The sequence below is a fragment of the Rhyacophila brunnea genome, unplaced genomic scaffold, assembly GCF_057557595.1.
Source record: "Rhyacophila brunnea isolate RB1 unplaced genomic scaffold, BYU_Rbru_1.0 scaffold_14, whole genome shotgun sequence".
Lineage (NCBI taxonomy): Eukaryota > Metazoa > Arthropoda > Insecta > Trichoptera > Rhyacophilidae > Rhyacophila > Rhyacophila brunnea.
The window spans coordinates 34,096,520-34,117,833 of NW_028232796.1; the positions used below are offsets into that span (position 1 = coordinate 34,096,520).

General features: G+C 31.8%; 2 non-coding genes across 2 annotated transcripts; one reads left to right on the top strand and one right to left on the bottom strand.

Moving 5' to 3' along the window:
* Positions 1-10,635: 10,635 nt before the first annotated feature.
* Positions 10,636-10,707, top strand: TRNAP-AGG (transfer RNA proline (anticodon AGG)). The gene has a single exon. It is a non-coding gene; the product is annotated as a tRNA-Pro (tRNA).
* A 3,099-nt stretch (positions 10,708-13,806) lies between these two features.
* Positions 13,807-13,888, bottom strand: TRNAS-AGA (transfer RNA serine (anticodon AGA)). Its single transcript has one exon. It is a non-coding gene; the product is annotated as a tRNA-Ser (tRNA).
* Positions 13,889-21,314: the final 7,426 nt, after the last annotated feature.

Here is a 21,314-nt window from a genome sequence, read left to right on the forward strand (position 1 = left end):
TTGCAAAATCTAAAATCATTTAAAAATTTTACTTATAAGTAATACTTTAATAGAAAAAATACTAAGTAACTATATTATCAAATAACCTACTATCATTGAGATTTTTTCATGGAGATCCTGTATATTTTCCTATGAATACTTGATAATATGTAGGTACATTAAATATATTATTATATTGAATACATACATGCGAACATTGTACGCAGGTAAGATTTTTAAAAACCGTCGGCATGATTGTACTTAAAATTTTATTTACAATCTTAATGTATAATATATTCGAAGTAGTGCAGGATCCCATAGACTTGTCGTATACATAATATGCGGAACGCATTCTGACAATTGGAATAGGTTCTAGGGGTCACCAAGATATATAATGTCGATGTTGCCAGGCGATATTAGTAGTCAATTTTTTTTATTGACGTTTTAATTTTTTTTCTTATAACCCACCAAAAATTGTTCTGAGATCTTCAATAAAACCAAGACCGAATCAGGGATTGATTGAAAATGCAATAATTGTACAATGCCATCGGCATGGTCGTAGAACGGTTCGTCCCATTTGAAAAAATAAAAATAGCGGGTAGTGCAATGTGTTCAAAATTATCGATTCTTAGGATCCTCCTTGGCTTAAATTATTTTATTTAGTAGCATTTGTGTATAGAATCACCCAGATTGCTTTCTTTACCATATTATATGCATATTATATTAGTTTTAGTATTATGGTTAATACAGAAACAGTGTAGGTTCAGTAGGTTGCACATATAGGTAGGTGAATAAATGAAATAACGATAACCACTAACCACACTAAGTACACATTAATTAAAAAAACGAAACAAGTCAAGTGTTCAAACTGCTTTAAGTATCATGATCACAGTTTTTACAAACACTACTTACACATTTGCACAATGATATACATGTCAAAACCGATTTCTTATAACTACATGATAATGTACGGCAATTAGAATTACAAATAGTGGATCAGATGAGCTTTTCCATAAATAAACTTGTGCTGAAGCTTTTAGACAGTGTAAATATAATGAATCATATGCGCATATCACTCTTGACAAATTTAAACTAAATCCAATATTTTGGGAAATAAATTTATATCGAAGTTCATCCGATGTTGTTTTTTGTTTACTACTTACTGTATTATAAGTAATTGCAAACTTTTTCCACGTCTTGAAACTGCTGTGGTCTCCAACAATCCATTTCCTAAAGCTGAAAGTGCATCCTGAACAAAACTCTTTGACGAGATGGTTAAAGCTGGTTTTTTGTACCTATGCAACTAGTGGTGTCGCAGCCGGTTAAAAAATGTAATACTGGCAAAATATTACAAATATTTTCACCAAGAGATTTAGCTGCCAAAATGGCATCCTAAACACGGGATTTCTTTTGAGATCCCTCAAACCATAATCTACGGCAACCAATCGTTGCAAGTTTATTCCAGAAATAATTGCCTAAGATTATAACATCTGTATCGGGACTGTGTTAATCTCCAAATTTTGCATTTTTACAGCATGCAATATATGACAGAACATTCTAGAATCGAGAGTTCATTCTAGAATCTAATGATTTTGATTTTAAATCAATGGCGTCATTGAAAATTGATCACTACAATTTAAACCATTGTGTGGGGTCATCAAATCCACCACAAATCTACAGCTCACTTTCTTCGTTGATTTTTGCAAATGTGGAAGCATTTTCGCAAATAAATTTAACAAGCTGTAATTTATTTTGAGGGCTCACAAAAGAATCTTTGCAATTAATCCACCACATCTAAGGGACAATCTTCAAGGCTCACATATTATAAGTATTAACACTGTTTAAGGGCTTCAGCACAAGTTTATTTATGGAAAAGCTCATCTAATACACTATTGAGCCTACTGATTTCCTACAAATTGGCTTGAGTTACGAGAAAATAATTTGTATCCAAGACAAAATGACGAATGAACCTCTACAAAATTATATAGTTAAGCCGTGCAAATGTAATTCTAACTGCCGTACATTATCATGTAGTTATAATAAATCGGCTTTGACATGTACCTATATCATTGTGCAAATGTGTAAGTAGTGTTTGTAAAAACTGTGATCAAGATACTTAAAGCAGTTTGAACACTTGACTTGTTGCTTCTTTTTTTTTAATAAATGTGTACTTAGTGTGGTTAGTGGTTATCGTTATTTCATTTATTCACCCACCTATATGTGCAACCTACAGAGTTTCTGTATTAACCATAATACTAAAACTAATGTCATATGCATATAATATGGTAAAAAAAGCAATCTGGGTGATTCTATACAAAAATGCTACTAAATAAAATAATTTAAACCAAGGAGGATCCTAAGAATCGATAATTTTGAACACATTGCACTACCCGCTATTTTTATTTTTTCAAATGGGACGAACCGTTCTACGACCGTGCCGATGGCATGGTACAATTATTGCATTTTCAATCAATCCCTGATTCCGTCTCGGTTATATTGAAGAACTCAAGAACAATTTTTGGTGGGTTATAAGAAAAAAAATTAAAACCTCAATAAAAAAAAAATTGACCATTAATATCGCCTGGCAACATCGACATTATATATCTTGGTGACCCCTAGAACCTATTCCAATTGTCAGAATGCGTTCCGCATATTATGTAAACGAAAAGTCTATGGGATCCTGCACTAAAGAACACTTTTTGGAATTCAACCATAGTGGGTAATAAATTTAATACTAACTTTAATTGAATTCTATGAAGCACCATCTATTTTCTTAACTCTAAATTATTAAATGAAACTAATATAAATGATTGATGTAATAAATTTGTCTGGTTGAAATTGATGATTTCAAATATTATATCAGATTCTATTAGTATTATATTAATTTAGAAATAAGTATGAACGACATGTAGGTACCTAACTGAATAATACCTATATATGTATATATAAATACTATTACAAAAAAAGCAGGTAGCAACATTATTGTTGATGATCTCATTAATACTATTAAGTTCATAATGATACCATTTATTATAAAATACGCAAATCAATATAGGGTAAAAATATGCATAGCTAAAGAACAAGTCGATTTGAATATCTTCCAATACACATTAGCAGGTATCTATTTCGATAATTCGATGTATTTTACGTGAGTAAGCGTGTGAGCTAAATGCGTGACTAAGCGAGTGCACATGGGAGTTATACAACAAGTGAGTTCTATTTATGCGATCGCGCAACGAAGACGCAAATTTCAAATTAACTTATGTCAAAAAGAGGCAAATTTTTAGTTACAGATATATGTACATCTCTCGCCTTTCCACTTTAAATATAATCCCTTACCCCTCTTAATTCGTCTTCTCCATATCTCCCATTCTCTCATATATTCACGTGTATGTTATGTATTAACTTTGAAGTATATTATTATACTCATGCGCTCTCTCTCTCTCTCATACGCATACATTCAAGTAGATATGTTTTCTCTCACCTTACTACTTTTAATACATCTTATCTCTCTCTCCGGACAGTTTTGTATATGTTTGTTTTTTCCCATTTGCGTTACACACAGACATGTCGATAAATCAATACAAATAAAAATAATGTAATGAACACATATTCTACCTACTTTCAAGTCACTCTTCGCTTAACGTTTGCAGGAATGCTTGTGTGTACCTACCAAATATAATATATAATATATATTTTTCTGTTAACATTTATAAACATTAACGGCCCACATGCTCGTCGTAGGTCAAAATTGAGTTTTTATTGTATTTTCAAACCATGATCCTGGACACTCCTTAAACGTTGTAGATAATTTATTTATATCATTTTGAAGCCATATTATCCTTTATAGTTATTTTAAACATTTGATGAACGCATAAAGTATTTTTGTTACATAAAATAGTATTCTTGTAAACCTCTCGCTCTAATGTTTTAGAATATAGTCATATTTCGGTACATAACTGTGCAGTGGTGTTAAGATTTTTTACATTCATTAATTTTTAAACGCATTTATAAAACCATAAGTATAATTTATTACGAGATAATTTTTGTAAAATATTCACGATAAAAAAATATATTGATAATCTCTGTGATCCCAAATTTGACAAGAATTAGGCATTTTATTATTCAAAAAATCGGCAAGATTAACACATTTGAAGATGATTCTAAAGATATTTATCATAAGCTATGTCTTTGACCATTCAAGTGTGATAAACATCTTTTGAATAATGATTGCTTTATAATAATTATTGACCTAAGAATAAGGTAGTGTTTTTTTGAAATACGCCATTTCTTTTGTCATTCCCCAGTGGTTAAGCTACAACATACGGCCGTAGCCATAAATTGACTAATTATAATTAAAGTAATTCATAAATGCGTTTAAAAATTATTAAATGTAAAAAATCCTAACACCACTGCACAGTTATGTACCGAAATATGACTTTATTCTAAAACATTAGAGCGAGAGGTTTACAATAATACTATTTTATGTAACAAAAATACTTTATGCAGTCATCAAATGTTTAAAATAACTATAAAGGATAATATGGCTTCAAAATTATATAAATAGATTATCTACAACGTTTAAGGAGTGTCCAGGATCATGGTTTGAAAATACAATAAAAACTCAATTTTGACCTTCGACGAGCATGTCCCCTCTTAACAATGCCAAGAAATATTTATTTGTGTATTTACTTTGGTTGTATTAGTTTTTTTTCTCTTCGCTATAAAAATAAATATGTACATATTATAACTGTTCAAAAAACAATATAGTATGGATAACTTGCAAATTTTTAAATCGTTTTGCTACTATATTTGGCTATTCTGTCTCTAAAATTTACCTGTTACAGTCCATATTAATTACGTGGTATAGCTTGAATTGTAACCGACCTATGTAACATTATAATGATTATCCACGTAAGTGTTTTATTTAACATCAGCTAGTATAGTCAACATGCTAATACCTACGTTTATAAATTAGTTAGGCTTATAGAGTTAAAGCCAAAAAGCCTAGAAGTGAATATTAATATTTACAAAATAGCTATTACGAGTATTTATGTAACTGCTAAGTTTTCATATAAAGTCGATTTAGGTATAGCTGATAACGTAAATGTCACAAGAATATGATTGATTATGGTCGATGAGAGTATTCTTTGTACTATAATTACATAGTGTTATGTTTTAATATGTCAATGACCGAAGTGCTACAATAGATTACAAATAAGTAACTGTATGTATTATTGATATTAAAGCAACTATTTGGTACCTATATAGATACTTCCCTGTTATATAAATCAGGCTCGTCCAACCAGTGATGCAAACCGTCGTGAAAAAAAACATGCTAGATGGAGTACAAAAATAAGCTATTTGGTAGGGTAAATGCTAGATTTTGTGATACTTAATAAAATTTCAATACCTTTCTTGCCTATCGTAAAGCAAAAAAATCATACCAAATTTTCCCAGAAACTTAATTCAAAATTGACAAAATAACCTATGATAAGTAATAATTAGGTAGTAATACTAGAGAGTGAAATATCTGATAATCGTCAATCCGATACCATATGCCTAAGTACATCTTTCGACCATGTCCGATCCTTATAGAATCATAATATCGGCCAACACAGAGTAGAGGTTTGTATTGACAGATTTTGTTTTTTACGAGAAATGGACGTCAGCCACTTGCTCAACCTATTAGGTCCATACCCTGACATACACAAATTAAAAAAACAAAATGTGTACTTGCCAGACCCAGGATTCGAACCTGGAATCCACGGCGTTATAGTCCAACGCTTAAGCCGCGCGGCCACCGTGGGTGTTGAGTACATATTGAGTTAAAATATCTGATACGATAATATCACTATAACACCAAGAATGCTCCTATTGTTTCATAGTGTTGTTTTATTTTTCAAGAACCGACCTACCTTTATTAAATATCTGAAGGTTATTTTCAGCATATTTAAAGCAATTGAAGGTATTTAAAAACGTTAATAAAAACTCCATAAGCTAGATGCCTATCAAAAAATGCTAAATCTGGCTGGAAAAATGCTAAGTTGGCAACGATGCGTCCAACGCGTCGATCACGTGATGGATTTTGACCGATCTATCATGTTCTTCAGGGAAGAAGGTAAAGAAATCAGGTGACTTGTGTTGAAAAGAACCTGATGTGGTATGATGGTGTTCCAGTGGCGAAGGGTGGAGATAGGCTGTGAAGATCCGACATAAATAGTCGACAATAAACTTAGTCAGTCATTTGTTTTTGTTTTCATTGAGCTTAGTCTACAATTTACAGATGGTGATTAGTTTTTTGTTGTAGTTTATTTTTAATTCAATCAAAAACTGCGAAAACCAAACCATTATAGATAATGGTCAAAAAAAATCATCTATCTATAAACTATCTATAAAAATTATGGCATTAAGCCATACATCATTTTAGATATATTATAGATAGAAAAATATTTTGTATCTACTATGGTTTGATTTAGATGCTTACGTACCAGAGGCACTATTTGACACATTTTTTTGATAATCTACAATTTCAATTGTATTAATTAATAACATATGTAATGTTTGAGGCTTTCACGGTTGTTTTTTATCGTAGTATCGTAGTCATAGACAGATTACTCTGAGCAACATTTGCTCTTAGATAATCGGATTCCTTTTGACATTCTTAGAGCAACGTTTACATTCACATACCTACACCACATTTCATCATAAAACATATCTCTTGATAATGGCCTCTGCAACGAGCCCGAAACGTCGAGTAAAGAAGGAAGAAGGAGACACGGTGAAAACCCAAGAATATACTACAATAACATATGTATCTGAAAACATTAAAATGAAAAATGTGTTTTTTAGTCATAGATATACTTACAATTATTTACTTATTATTTATTATACGTCAATATCATTTTACTCCCTACTTCAATTATAGTTTGTCAATTTATGGCTACGGCCGTATGTTGTAGCTTAACCACTGGGGAATGACAAAAGAAATGGCGTATTTCAAAAAAACACTACCTTATTCTTAGGTCAATAATTATTATAAATCAATCATTATTCATAAGATGTTTATCACACTTAAATGGTCAAAGACATAGCTTATAATACGTATCTTTAGAATCATCTTCAAATGTGTTAATCTTGCCGATTTTTTGAATAATAAAATGCCGAATTCTTGTCAAATTTGGGATCACAGAGATTATCAATATAATTTTTCATCGTGAATATTTTACAAAAATTATCTCGTCATAAATTATACTAATGGGTTTATAAATGCGTTTAAAAATTAATAAATGTAAAAAATCTTAACACCACTGCACAGTTATGTACCGAAATATGACTATATTCTAAGACATTAGAGCGAGAGGTTTAAAAGAATACTATTTTATGTAACAAAAATACTTTATGCAATCATCAAATGTTTAAAATAACTATAAAGGATAATAAGGCTTCAGAATTATATAAATAGATTATCTATAACGTTTAAGGAGTGTCCAGTATCATGGTTTGAAAATACAATAAAAACTCAATTTTGACCTACGACGAGCATGTGGGCCGTTAACTAGATTACGTGAGTCATTTTCATATTAACCATTAGAGTTCTCATCTTATCACTTGATTCGTATTTTATCACTCACGGCTTGCTGCAGGAGTGATATGGAGATTCTTTTTATAGTCGCGCATTAAACTATTTATATTGCACAGTATGGGGAATAGTTTCAAGATGACGGATCGGAATCGGAAATTGAGTAGCTATTTCTTTGTGATGGTAAAATACGAGTGCTGTTTAATTCGTAACGCTTCAGTATCCTTAGACAAATATAGTACGTTTATCTTATTATTATTAGTTCTAAGTTAAGGAGTCATAATAGAAGAGTGTGGTAGCTCACTGCCATCAATTCTCAGTACTCGAAATGGAAAATTTGAAAAACCATTCGTCACTTCTCAAAAAAGGCGTAACGGATGTATTCCAGTTTTTATAAATCGGTAGCTTGTACCGACACTCAATAATCTATTTCAATAATCTTTCAATCTTACCGAAAAATGTAATTCTGTTTTAATGTCTACATATTAATATTAATGCATATTTTAAACACGTTAGAATTTACCAAGATCGAAAACCGCTAAAAAATCATATAATATCGTCCCGTGACGTGGGTTTCGGGCTTGAATCGTGCGTTCTGCAAATTTAATAAATTACGTGTATTTTTTTCAATTTGTATTCAGGGCAATACGTTATATTTTTTCGTTTCAGTTTTCGTTACGGTTCAACTAAAAAAAAAGGTGGCCGCGCGGCTTAAGCGTTGGACTATCACGCCGTAGGTCCCAGGTTCGAATCCTGGGTCTGGCAAGTACACATATTGTTTTTCAATTTGTGTGTGAGTCAAGGTATGGACCTAATAGGTTGAGCAAGTGGCTGACATCCATTTCTCGTAAAAACAAAATCTGTTAATACAAACCTCTACTCTGTGGAGGCCCATATGAACCTATTAGGATCAGACATGGTCGGGAAAAAAAAAAAAAAAAAATAATCGATTCGGTTCCGGAAAAAATATCGGTTAATTTGGTTTCCGGTTATTTTTTAAATGTTTTTATGTGTAATAAAATTTATTTTCTACCATATTTTATAATATGCTACTTGTATGATAACCCGGTAAGGAATACGTGCTGCGCCTACGACAATTGAAGTGTGGAGTATGATCATGTTAACGCGCATGTTTGAACATAATTATTGTACCGTACCGAAAAAACCGATATATTTTTTTCCGGTTCGGTTTCGGTTTTCGTTCTAACGAAAATAACGGTTTTTCCGGTTTTCGGTTCTCTTCCGGTTCGAAGTAGGTACTGGTTCTATTGATACACGACCATTGCACTGAAGGCAACCAAAGTCCTCATTGGATTGTAGACTCAATGGTGATGGCAAATAATTTTATATTAAATTCGATGCATCCAGTGATTTTTTTAAAAACATTTTTATATTCTGTTAAATTAATTATTTTTAAAAGGAATTTCAATTAAGTAGTAAAAATATATATTTTACTATCATTACCTACTAAAAATCCAGAATTGATTACGAACAAATTTAATATTCAATTACATATTATTTCGGCTATGAATATAACATTGACAAAATGATTTGACATTTCAATTATTTATTAGACTAATATTTTTATTGATAGAATAAAATTCTGAATATTCAATAAATCATTCGTCAAAATATACATTACAGTGGGTTAAAGTGTAAAAAAATATTATTAAAAGTGACAACCGTTCTTTTATTATTATAAACTAATAATATTATGCGTCCGCCATTTATTTTTGGTGTCAGAGCCATTAATCAGTCTACGACAATATTTGATTGACAGCAAGTATATTTAGATTATTACTACATATTATATATATAAGTATATTACATAATTGATTCGTCTATGTACCTACATATAAATTAATAACTGTATATTCATATTGATTTCAAATGTCATATTAATTGATATCTAATAATATTCAACCTTCTTTAAGATTGTTAGATAGACACTATTAATTCATACCATATAGTCAACAACGATAGTAATATATTAAGACATGTATAATAATACCAAACTTTACTAACTTTAAGTAACTGCCACCCATGACCGAATTTGAGTACCTAAGTGATAGAGACATACGCGTTCACTAGAAAGTAGTATTTTGAATTCAGTACTAAAAGTCAGCGTGTAATAATACTATGTAATAATTATTATCTATAAACAAATTATCGATAACATTATAACGGATCTACAAACAAAATCAACTATGAATGATGCCATGAAACTAATAATAAATCAGTGCTCGAAATGGAAAATTTCACGAACCGACGTGCAATTATATTATCAGACACATTAAGGTAGGGCTCTTTAATCTTTCCGAGATGCAACCTAAATTAGATAATTTTGTTTATTTTTTGGTTTTAAATTTTGGTTCACAGCCCAAGAGAAAAAATAAATTTCATTTAAAATCAATGTCGAGATTGTTTTTAGTTTTTCCTGCCAAAAAAGTCGATAGTTTTTAGCTTTGCCTTCTAAAAAGTCTTAAAAGTCATTAAAATGTGTGTTCATGTAATTTTTATAATGTGGTTATAATTCTTATGTTTATACATTATCTTATTGTCTCAACAATTTTCTGCAATCTACTAGTATGCAAAGCGGACCAATTTTAGGTTACGGATCATAATAACTCTTGACGGAATTTAAATATATGTAAGTAGGTATAATAATTATGTTAACTGGTTAGTCATAAAATATACATATGATAGATTACAATAAATAATTGTATGTCTTTTCAGCTTTTTACCTATATAAAAATACATTTTTAGAAGGAAAAAAACATTCCGGTTCGTCAAAATTTCTAATCCGAGCACTGCGCTACAGTAGAATGTTACATACTATTCAAATTATTATCGTATTCAAAATCAACATAAAGACATAGATCATAAAAAAATAATCAAGTACTATTTATTATATGTACCTACACATCTTATATTTTTAACGTTTCATCAATATATTTTAATATTATTTTTATATACAAATGAATAATAATAGTATGTAATCGAATTATTTTTTGTGGTTTTATAAATGTACATACCATCTTGATTAATACATTATATTCGCCAAATGTCGATATGGCTCGTTGGTCTAGGGGTATGATTTTCGCTTAGGGTGCGAGAGGTCCCGGGTTCAAATCCCGGACGAGCCCAAGGATTTTTTTTTATTTGCGATCTGTTTATACAAAATTTATAACCACCAGAAAAAGTATTTTAAAAAGAAAAACATGAAAATATGTTATTATTTTAGAATTGTAATTAAAACTAGAAATATAAGAAAAATCAAGAATTCTCCCAGAAACAAAAATAGCAATGTTCTATGTAAACTCGTTTTGAATTGTGAATATTGTTTCCAACAGAATTAAATATTGTTATTTTGAACTATTTTTTCACGGTATAAAACAATAATTATTTATTAACTACTATTTATATGATTGGAATCAAGAATGTAGGTTAGTTCTTTATCTATAGAATAGATATAGATTTATATCAGTTATCATGGACAAAGGAACTAAACAGATGGTGTGTTTCCATCAGTAATCCTACGAAATAATACCGAGAATTATTCATACATGAGGTTACCGACTATTGTATTTTTTTCATAACGGAGTACTCCGATTCTACCAGTCACTGCAAATGGCATACTAAAATATACCCACCTCATTTTCAATCGATCTATATAGCTGTGCTCCTGATATGCATTTAGGTAAATACATGCCCGCTATGTACATAATAAAAGTAGATAAGTACCTAACTATTGTGTTATTATGATTATATTTTGTTGTTTTTGTTTCTAAAAAATAATCGTCTTTAAACAGCTGATAATAAGTTCTTTAAAAATAGCAATGGTATGTACTTCATCTGGCGGTAAACTTTTTTTTTCTCAATATTACTTTAAATTTGATAATTATATATTACATAATATACCTATATACATACTTAATGCTTTTCCAGCAAAAATGTAGTCTTGTTACCAATTTTATAAATTTTGTTTCGTGATTGAAATTTGCAACATGCATCAATTTCAAATTGCAATTAACGCTCATTTGCGTATTTTGTTAAAGCAATTGCAAAAAAGGTGAACGTAAAAGTAGGTAGGTACTTATATAATATGTACATAATAAAAATTAATATATAGATACACCATTGGCGTGCATATATTTTTATGAAAGGTGGGATAACATTCATCATAATTTTATTTCCTTTTACATTTTATGAATTTCAATATTAACTAGTTTAATATATTGATATGCTTATACACTTAATCTCTTCATTTCCAGTATTATAATTCTTTATTATATAATATTATGCTAAATTATATTCTACAAGTGCACTCTCACCTGCCATAGTCATATTCTGGCTGATGAGAGCAGTGGCCAAGTAACTTGATGATGATCAAAGACGAAGGCTCCTCGAAAAATTATTAATTTTACTACCACGTAATAATCATGAGATGTTTAAAGCTCAGCCAAACATCAAAGCGTTTTTATATATCTGAACGATTCTGAAAGAATTTAACCTGCCAGTATAAATTATAACAGCACATGGTTGAAGCCAGTGACGTCCCTAGACAAAATGCCGCCCCTAAGCAGCGCCAAAATGCCTCCCCATTTTTTAAAACAGTATTTTTATCATCCTTTCGTGACTAAAACAATATCTAAAAAATATGTTTATGTACATTACTAACAAAATATATACCACTAAACCTAATTTAAATGCCATCTCTGCTTCAATAGACAACATTACGAGTCCACGGTTTCAAATACATTTAAAAATTCTTCTGACAACTTCCAAAACTCGCGAGTGACTGGCAAAAATATTTGGATAAATTAATTCAAATCAGGACGTGTCATTACTGGTCATCAAGGACGTGACATCCTAGGACAACGGAAGTAAGCTACATATCGCAAACCCAACAAAAAATACAGTCTTGTTAAACCTTGCATGTTAATGAATACCTACATATTATGTTTCCAACCAGTGAGTTGATTTTTTTAATTGAAAGATATTTCCGTTATTACTATGTTTAGGTACCTAGCTATTTCTACATATACCTCCTCGATTTGCCGCCCTTCGAGTAACTGCCGCCCCCAAGCGACGCTCAATCTGCCTACCCCTACGGGACGTCACTGGTTAAAACTAATATACTGTAATATTAATGTACACAATTGGGTGAAAAAAGCTAAAGAAATGATTAACGAAAGAAACCTAGGATACATTGGCCACAGTGTATGACATGCAAAAGATTATCAACATTTACATTGTATTACTTCAATGAAGTTTACCAATACGCTGGGACGTTGTATGTACTTCCTTTAAGTAGTTACAAAAGTAACAGTTAAAAAAATATTTCAGTTTTCTTTACTAGATAATAATTACAATGAATGGGTACGTTTACTTCTTCTTTGATGGTGTGACAATATTTCCCAAATGCTACTTGATAATAATTATTTGTTATTATTTTATTATTGACAGTTTGTTTTTCCACTTCACTGATAGTGCATTAAATACAATTTTGACGATCAAACTATCGGTCAAATTATGTATTAATTACGGTTGAGCGAATCATAAAATCAATGAAACATGCAATTTTAGCATGCATTAATATATTATATGAACCACGCACTGCCACTATATATTATAGAATTATATTTATGTTAAATATATACCAGGGATATCAAACCTTTTTATACATGTGTGTCAAAGATACGTAAAATCTTAAAAAATCACTTGTGAGATAAATTACATAATTTGATACTCACAAATGCTGCAATTAACAGTAGGTATATTCAACTTGATGTTTTTCGCAAATATTATGTTGACTCAATAATTGTAAAATTATTATAAAATTGAATTTATCAAGTAACGAGTTTCATTTGTTTAAAAAGTATATTTCTCTCCTATATTAAGAAGGTACCAAATTTCAAGTCTTTAGTTATAAGTCATATAGCGACACGAATGAGGCAACCTGTAAAAGAATCCAGTTTTTTGAGTTTTGGCTTGTTTGAAATATTGTGGACAAAATAAGATAAAAAACGACAAGGTAACACTGAGGAGCACCATCTTATTATTACGGCTAGAGATAATTTTATAACAAAACTGGAGATCGCATTGATCATAATTATTAGGTAATATGCGATTAAAAAAAAACAAATGAGAGAATAATAATATGGATTCAATTACCCAATACAAAGTCAAGTAATTGATTAAAAAAATATATAAGTAGTGTATTCTAAGGGTGCAAAATAATTCGCAGTCGGTAGGATTCGAACCTACGCTCCCAGAGGGAATCTGATTTCTAGTCAGACGCCTTAACCGCTCGGCCACGACTGCCAATGTGAAAGAAGTCAGATATATCGTAATTCTAGACACAGCTCAAAAGAGAAAGTGCTCAACATTATTAGATTGGCATTTCGGAACAACCCGTACCAAAGCAGGTATACGCGATATTACACACACAAAATTGCAACATGACGACGTATCGACCTACTCTAATACATAATACTGGTGTATAATATGGTGTATATTATATTATATTATATTTATATGTAGCCAGAGAAAAAGCGGCTAGATTTTGCGTCTGACAATTAATTTTCCGGGCTATGCAATTTTCTGTAGGTGTTCCAAATAATACTCCAGCAATAAAAAAATATCTTAATTTCGAAATAATAATAGTAAGTAATTAAAAAAAATAATGAAAATAGCTTGTGAGAAAGCCAAATGTTTTTAAATGATAAAACAAGTGTGTCGCGATATAGAATTTGAGTCTGATAGTGTAACTTTATAAAATACAATTATATTTAAGACGCACGCGCATGATGACAACTGTCATTGTTGCAAATGTGTCGCTAGATTTCAAAATCAACCAAGTCCATAATATATGAATAGGAGAAAAACAGCTTTTTGTTTTCTCAAATACACAGTCACAAGGGTGAAAGTTTATATTATTTCGAGTATAGAAAATGAATAAATTCCACATTTTGATAATGCAGAAATGTTGGAAAGCAGTTAGTTCTTCAGCAATTCACAAAAAATCAAAAATACCTAAAGGTGGACATAGCTGATTTTGAAATGTAGCGACATAAATAGCAATAATTCGCATGTTCGGTCTTCATGGCATGGCAGATTTGGACATGGGTAGGGATTGCAATACCAAATAAAAATGTCAATACCGGTTTTTCGGTATTTCTTATGAATACCGTATTTCTTAAACATTGAAAAAACAGAAGTAGGTGCTTATCAATAAAATATAGCTATTAAAATCTTTTTAAAATATTATTTTACAGCAAAAACATATATACCTACATTTATTATGTTGACATTTAAAAATATGTATTGATCATAATAATTGTAGGACTAGTGATTTTTTACGAATAATTTGACTATGTAGTTCATCAAGTGCAAATAAGTCCCGGCTTCAAGAAAAGCTTCTTAAATTCAACGCTTGTACAGTCCATCAATAATTATAGAATAATTGAACATTTTTATCACGGATGTTTTCTATTTCGAAATAAAATGATAATTCATCGCGACAATTACTTATATAAATATATTTGATGAAGTTTGTTTTATTATTTTTTCACCTCTGATGGATTCACTCAATATATTTGCATTTTAGCAGCACATAACTTATAATTCATTTTCAAAAACGTAAACGAGTGTGCTTTCTTATTACCGAATATTCCGGTATTTTGGATTTTTAAAACCGGTATATTGGTATTGATAAATACTAGAATACCGGTTTTGAAATACCGGTATTGCAATCCCTTGACATGGGGTTACCGTGTGGGAAAATGCATACCTATCCGCAATACCGTAACTTTTCTGATGTGTGATAATAAAACACCATAAGATATACTAAACTATTTTGTATTTTCATATTTATTTTTGTATTTTACGATACATCTTTGTTTATTTATATTATAACATAATTGTTCCAAATTGATAATGCGTTGATCTAATATCGACCAATATAATATAATATTAAAAAAACAACGAATATCTGACCCATTTTCTGTCACTTACATACAAACCATGTTTATATGACAATTAATTCTCTGATATCAGAAAGTGTAATTTTTAAAACGTATGTTTGTTTATTGATTGCTATATATATATTAAAACCTATCTGAACAACTTTTGTGCCCTGAATGTATATATTATATGTATTTTCTCTCTACTAATAATATTTGTTTTAATTCGTTTTTTTTCGAGCTTAATCAGATCGAATAATTATTATTTCTTACATAATAAAATTGGACTTGGAGTGGGTAAGATAAACAAGCTGCTTCAAAGAAATTAAAATACAGTACAGCAGCATACTCTGCAATTACACCCGATCCTCTTTCTGCACGATTTCGAAATAACACGGTTTGAAAGAAGTACCGATTTTTTTAAATCTTTTATTTACACTGATTTTTTTGCTTTAACACGGTTTAAAAAAACTAAAAAGAATAAAAATACGTATGTATGTATATATTTATCAAAAAACTGCGTTGCAATGAACCACACGCCACTAGTGCATACATATGTTGTCACCCGATGCCGCCCAGACATACATACGTACATACATGGCGCCACTAGTCAGTCACTTCGAGTTCGATACGAGAGACGCGACGCGTGCTTCGGCGTCAGCGTCATTGAATATTCCCAGCGATGAGAGTGATTTTTCGCCATAGAAAAACAGCAGTAAATATTTTAATGTATAAATAATAAATAAATTCGATTTATTTTTGAGTTCAAGAATTTTATATTATGGGTTAGTTTTAGGTACCTAATGGAATCTATCTACCATTTTTGTATGGGCACCATATCTTTTTTTAGACGGTTTTGTTTGGCACGGTAGTCTTTGGTACGTATCCCCCGTGCAAAAAGAGGATCGGGTGTATATATAAGTGATTGAACGTACCTGCAGGCATGCGATGGTATTATTGGTTCAGCAAAATAACTAGGGTACCCTCAGATGTTTTTTCTCTGTCGATTTATGAAACCATTTAACAAAAATGCGTATATGCTGGAATAATTATACATTATTAATTTGTCTTATTAATATTATTAATATATTTCCATTTGTATGTATAAAACCATCCTTTAAATTTCTACTATAGTAATATTCTATTTTTCATTAGTAAATATCAAATCTCACACCGTACCATATTTGCTCCCGTGGGGAGTTGTTTCTGGCAGCAACTATATCTGTACCAACGATTATTGTATAATTAAATATAAAATAACAATGCTAAAACCGTTCTCCTGAAAAGTTGCTTCTCGCGTAGTTACATACTACTTCTTCACGGTTGGTACCTATAAGGTAAATCGTTTTACAGTGGCATCATGGGTACGGCAAATGCGGCTTGCAATTGTAGTGGTATTGTTTGCTAGCATTGAAACAGGCATTGTCGCAAGCAATTCAATACACGCGCGAATCGCCTATGGTGCCACTGTAGAATGATTTACCTATTTATATTGTTATTAATATTATCTTAGGCTCCCCGCTGACTAAGTAGGATGGTTAGACGCAACCAATGTCGCAGGATGGATTTTAAATGCTAGAATGATTTTGAGCTTGCGAATTATAACGAGTTCTTCTTGCGACTAGCCATCCTAGTTTGTCTAAGTCTGTCTGAGTAGATAATATTATAAATACCTACTTCTTATTTTTACACACCAAGAAATAACTTATGTAACTAAAGATACTTTAAGGAAACTAAAAGCATCGTAAAATACAGGTCCTACATATTATAATATTATATTATGTCTCAATTTTATCCTCTATTTAAAATACTGGAAACTGTTCCCGGGAAACTTTGACGTCTGGTTATGCCACATGGATAGTTTTTATAGTTATTACTCCACTCTGGCGATAAAATACGAGATTTAACGTAATAATAAATACCACTAATATAAATTATCTAATACATGGGTATTGACTTCACCTTGTTAGATGGAAAATCTATTTTCCGGTAATCGATTTCCCAACTAATCCAAAATATTAATGATGATATTCAAAACCATATCATCATAATATTGAGATCAAACTCCAACACAACGGTCAATTGTATACAGATAATGACTGGCTGCGCTTTCGTGGACTGTTTTTTAGGATGAGTGTGGATGTGGATGCTGAGGTAGGGTGGTTTAAACGCTAGTTAATCCAGGCACTAACTTAAGTGTTGTTCGGCTTTCTGGCTGGAGCAGATCCCGGGTCATGCACTCACGCACTAGTATGTAAATGGTTTTATTTATCACTCGCACGGTATACTGGGGTTTTGAGATAAATGATGACACTCGAAATAATACTCGTTTGATGAGTCACCATGTATGCGTTTTCGATTGTTAAACATAAGATCCGGTATCACGGCTTGCAAGGTGTTCAGTTCACGAAGTTTGTAATGAGAGACTCGAATTGAATTATTGCTTGGACGACTGTCACACTGTAGCAAGTTGACACGTTACTGATTTTTTTTCTGGCATGAATTAGATGATTCTGATCTGGAAGATATGTGGTTCAGTGGTTCCAATAAGATGGTGCAAGTTGCCATACAACGCATGATACCCTCAACTTATTTAGATAAAAGTTCAGTATATACTCGAATGTGCGGTCACCGTGTTGTGGATGAAAAAGTCGAGATTTTGGTAATTACTCCGATGGATGGAGGAGAGAGTTTTATTTGCAGCGTAAACAGTCGGTACAAGAGTATTTTACAGTAGTTATGTTACAATACTTATGATACTAGTCCGAGGTCCGAGTCTCGGTAGAACGAGATGTTGTGTGGAGCGGTACATAGACTGAGATATTAATAGACTGGAAACTTAAATGTCCAATGAATTATGATCCGCTATTTATTAACGTTCTAACAATTAAAATAATATCTTGAAAAGAATATTTAGGAAATAATTATTATACCTAATTGAGTCAGCTTCTTTATATGGAGTTTACGTCATTGGATATGGCTAACTATGTGGAAAAACGGTTATTGCGGAAATTATAGTTGCAGTTAGCTATTTACTGAGTTTGCCATAATTGGACACCACGGGAAATGAATATTAATGAATTTGTAATCGCGATCAATTATTTAATATTAACGCTTTCGCTGCTGAAGAGATAATGAGATTTTAATTGCCCCCTTTAAAATGCACGTTAATTACATCGATCGGCCGCCTGGTCATTACGCGCCGTGTGCGTCTTCCGCGTCCAAAGTATTAACGATCAATATGCTTACACCGATTGAGTTGTTTATCTCCATATTATATATCTATATATTATTAGATAACCCTTTACGTACACCTTTCTCACTGAATAAAATTTCGTTTTCTTAAAAAAATATAACACATAATTTAATTTGTTACCAAAAAGCAACACAGTGCTTTTATAATTTTTATAAGAAATGTTTACAACTGATTTAACTATGATATAAGTAAGTATTTTTCGAACTACTTTGGTAGTCAAATCTCTTCTCAGTATAAAGGAATGATAACATTAACACCAAACTCATCAAAACTTTGTCAAGCGCATTAGACATAATCGTCATTCACACATGAGCTGACTTCACAGACAGACAGATAATCACAAAATCGAATATTCAGTAATCAAAGTATGTGGCAATTATTTGAAATAGGCACTGACTGCATGAATGAGCCCCAACCGCATTAATCAATTCGCGGGCCTTTCATAGATGGTGCTGAGGGTGGTTAACAAGCTAAAACACTTTAGGGTGGTGCCACCTTGAGGGCAGAGTACTGGAAACGGATGTTGGGAGCTTTTTGATTTGTAAGTTCATTTGGAGAAGTGTCATTATTCATTTGGTGCAGTGTTCACACTGGCTACAGGGTTGCTATAAAGATTTATTGTTGTTCGAATACAATTAACAATGGCAATACTAATAAACATTACAAATCAAATTAAACACGCGAGAAAATGGGGCACTATAAAATATGGTTTAAAGTGATGAACCATGAAGTAGATAATCATATTGAAGGTACTTTATTGAAGATAAGGCCATATGAAGAGAATGCCAGAGAATATGACACCAAATATCCAGATCAGATCTGCTAAAATAGTCTATTGGACACAGTCAATGACATATTATATTAACGTATTCCGTTTATTTTATCAAAAAGGCAAAATAAGCCTGATTTTTGACTGAAAATCATTCGAAATAATATTTAAATTATATATTATTATATGGTTGCGCTTTTCAGAGTGGACTGCAATTGATTTTGGTAGTAGATGTGGGTGCTGGGGGGGGGGGGGTTCAGTTACACGTAGGATGACAGGCAGTGACCTTTTATGATGTTCTGCGGTCTGGCTGAAGCTGGTCCCAGGGACATACCCTTACGTCTTAGTAGGCACTCGTACGGCACACAAGAGAGTTATTGTCCTCTCAATTGGCATCACCAATGGCAGGTTAGTTCTGCTGAGTACAAACAACTGATGCTCCCGATTTCTAAGATAGTTATCAGGGACTCACAAGTATAAGCCAAAATAGAAATACATGTCCAAATTAAGATATCTTCTAGAATTTAAACTACTGTATGTAAGCATACCTAAGAGAAAGCCAGTTGGATAAAGCCACGGATAGTATCCATATAACCCCAAATAAACTCGCTCCACCATAAGGTCATATTTCAACTGATGCGGAGCCCAAACAATCGACCCACTCTCAAGCCGGCTTCTAATTAAGGAATTATAAAGACTTTTTAATATAGTAATATCCGAAAAGACCCGGAAAGTACGTAAGACGAAGCCCAAAATTTGTAGCGCCTTTTTACAAATGATAGCTGTATGGTCACCAAATGACAGCTTACTGTCAATCGCAATGCCAAGATCCCTTACAGATGATATTTGCGATGCAGCTAATTGGTTAAAATAATTACTAACGTTTTTTTTACAATCGACATTCTATATAAATGTATATTTTGCGTTAACTGTGGTTTCAGAATATTATTGAAAATGATATAGTTAACTTACTTTCTGAAAACAAAAAAACGTGAGTACGACTGGTCGGTGTTAATGTAATAATATTATTAAAATGTAACGTTCTTCTGGTCACAGAGTACCGGAGATTTGAACGAAAACCATTCTTTAGAATCTTTACCTCACTCTGGAGCATTAATACTTGTCCATAAAACAAGAATAGGTACAGGTCTCTTTGAACTCATTGGAGTTGTTACTTGGTGAAAGATGAATTGGCGCCAAGAGGGCGGGGGTAATTTGTCAATCAAGACGGAAAGGTTTTCCTGTAATACCCGATATTCGTTATACGTAGGTACTTTCTTTTCTTCAATATACTTATACGGAAACACAGTTCTAATATTATTAATAAGTTCATGCAAGTTCTTCAACATAAAAATATATTGAACATACATAATTTTGAAAACACTTCACTTTCACAAAAAACAAACACTAAAAGTACTTCAGAGAGTAGGTACCATGACCCCCACAAGGGGGGGGGGGCTGACAGGGTTCTAGCCTGGGGCCCGGCGTGGCAAGCCGACCAGTTAAATGGGAAAAGCACATACCACAAATTTGCTCTAATAGTAAAAAAGTCGCCTGCGGCGCTATTTTCCTTAATTATTATTAACGTTTAAAAAGATGTGTCTGCGCGACGTAATTTGAATACGTGTATTAATTAAGGCGCTAAGTACCAAAAACATAAAAACTGACATTTTTATAGAAAAATGTTCTACATACCAACGCCAATAACTTCAACTATAGTCTAAGTGCCTCAAGCACGTCAAAAAAAATACGGCAAGTTAA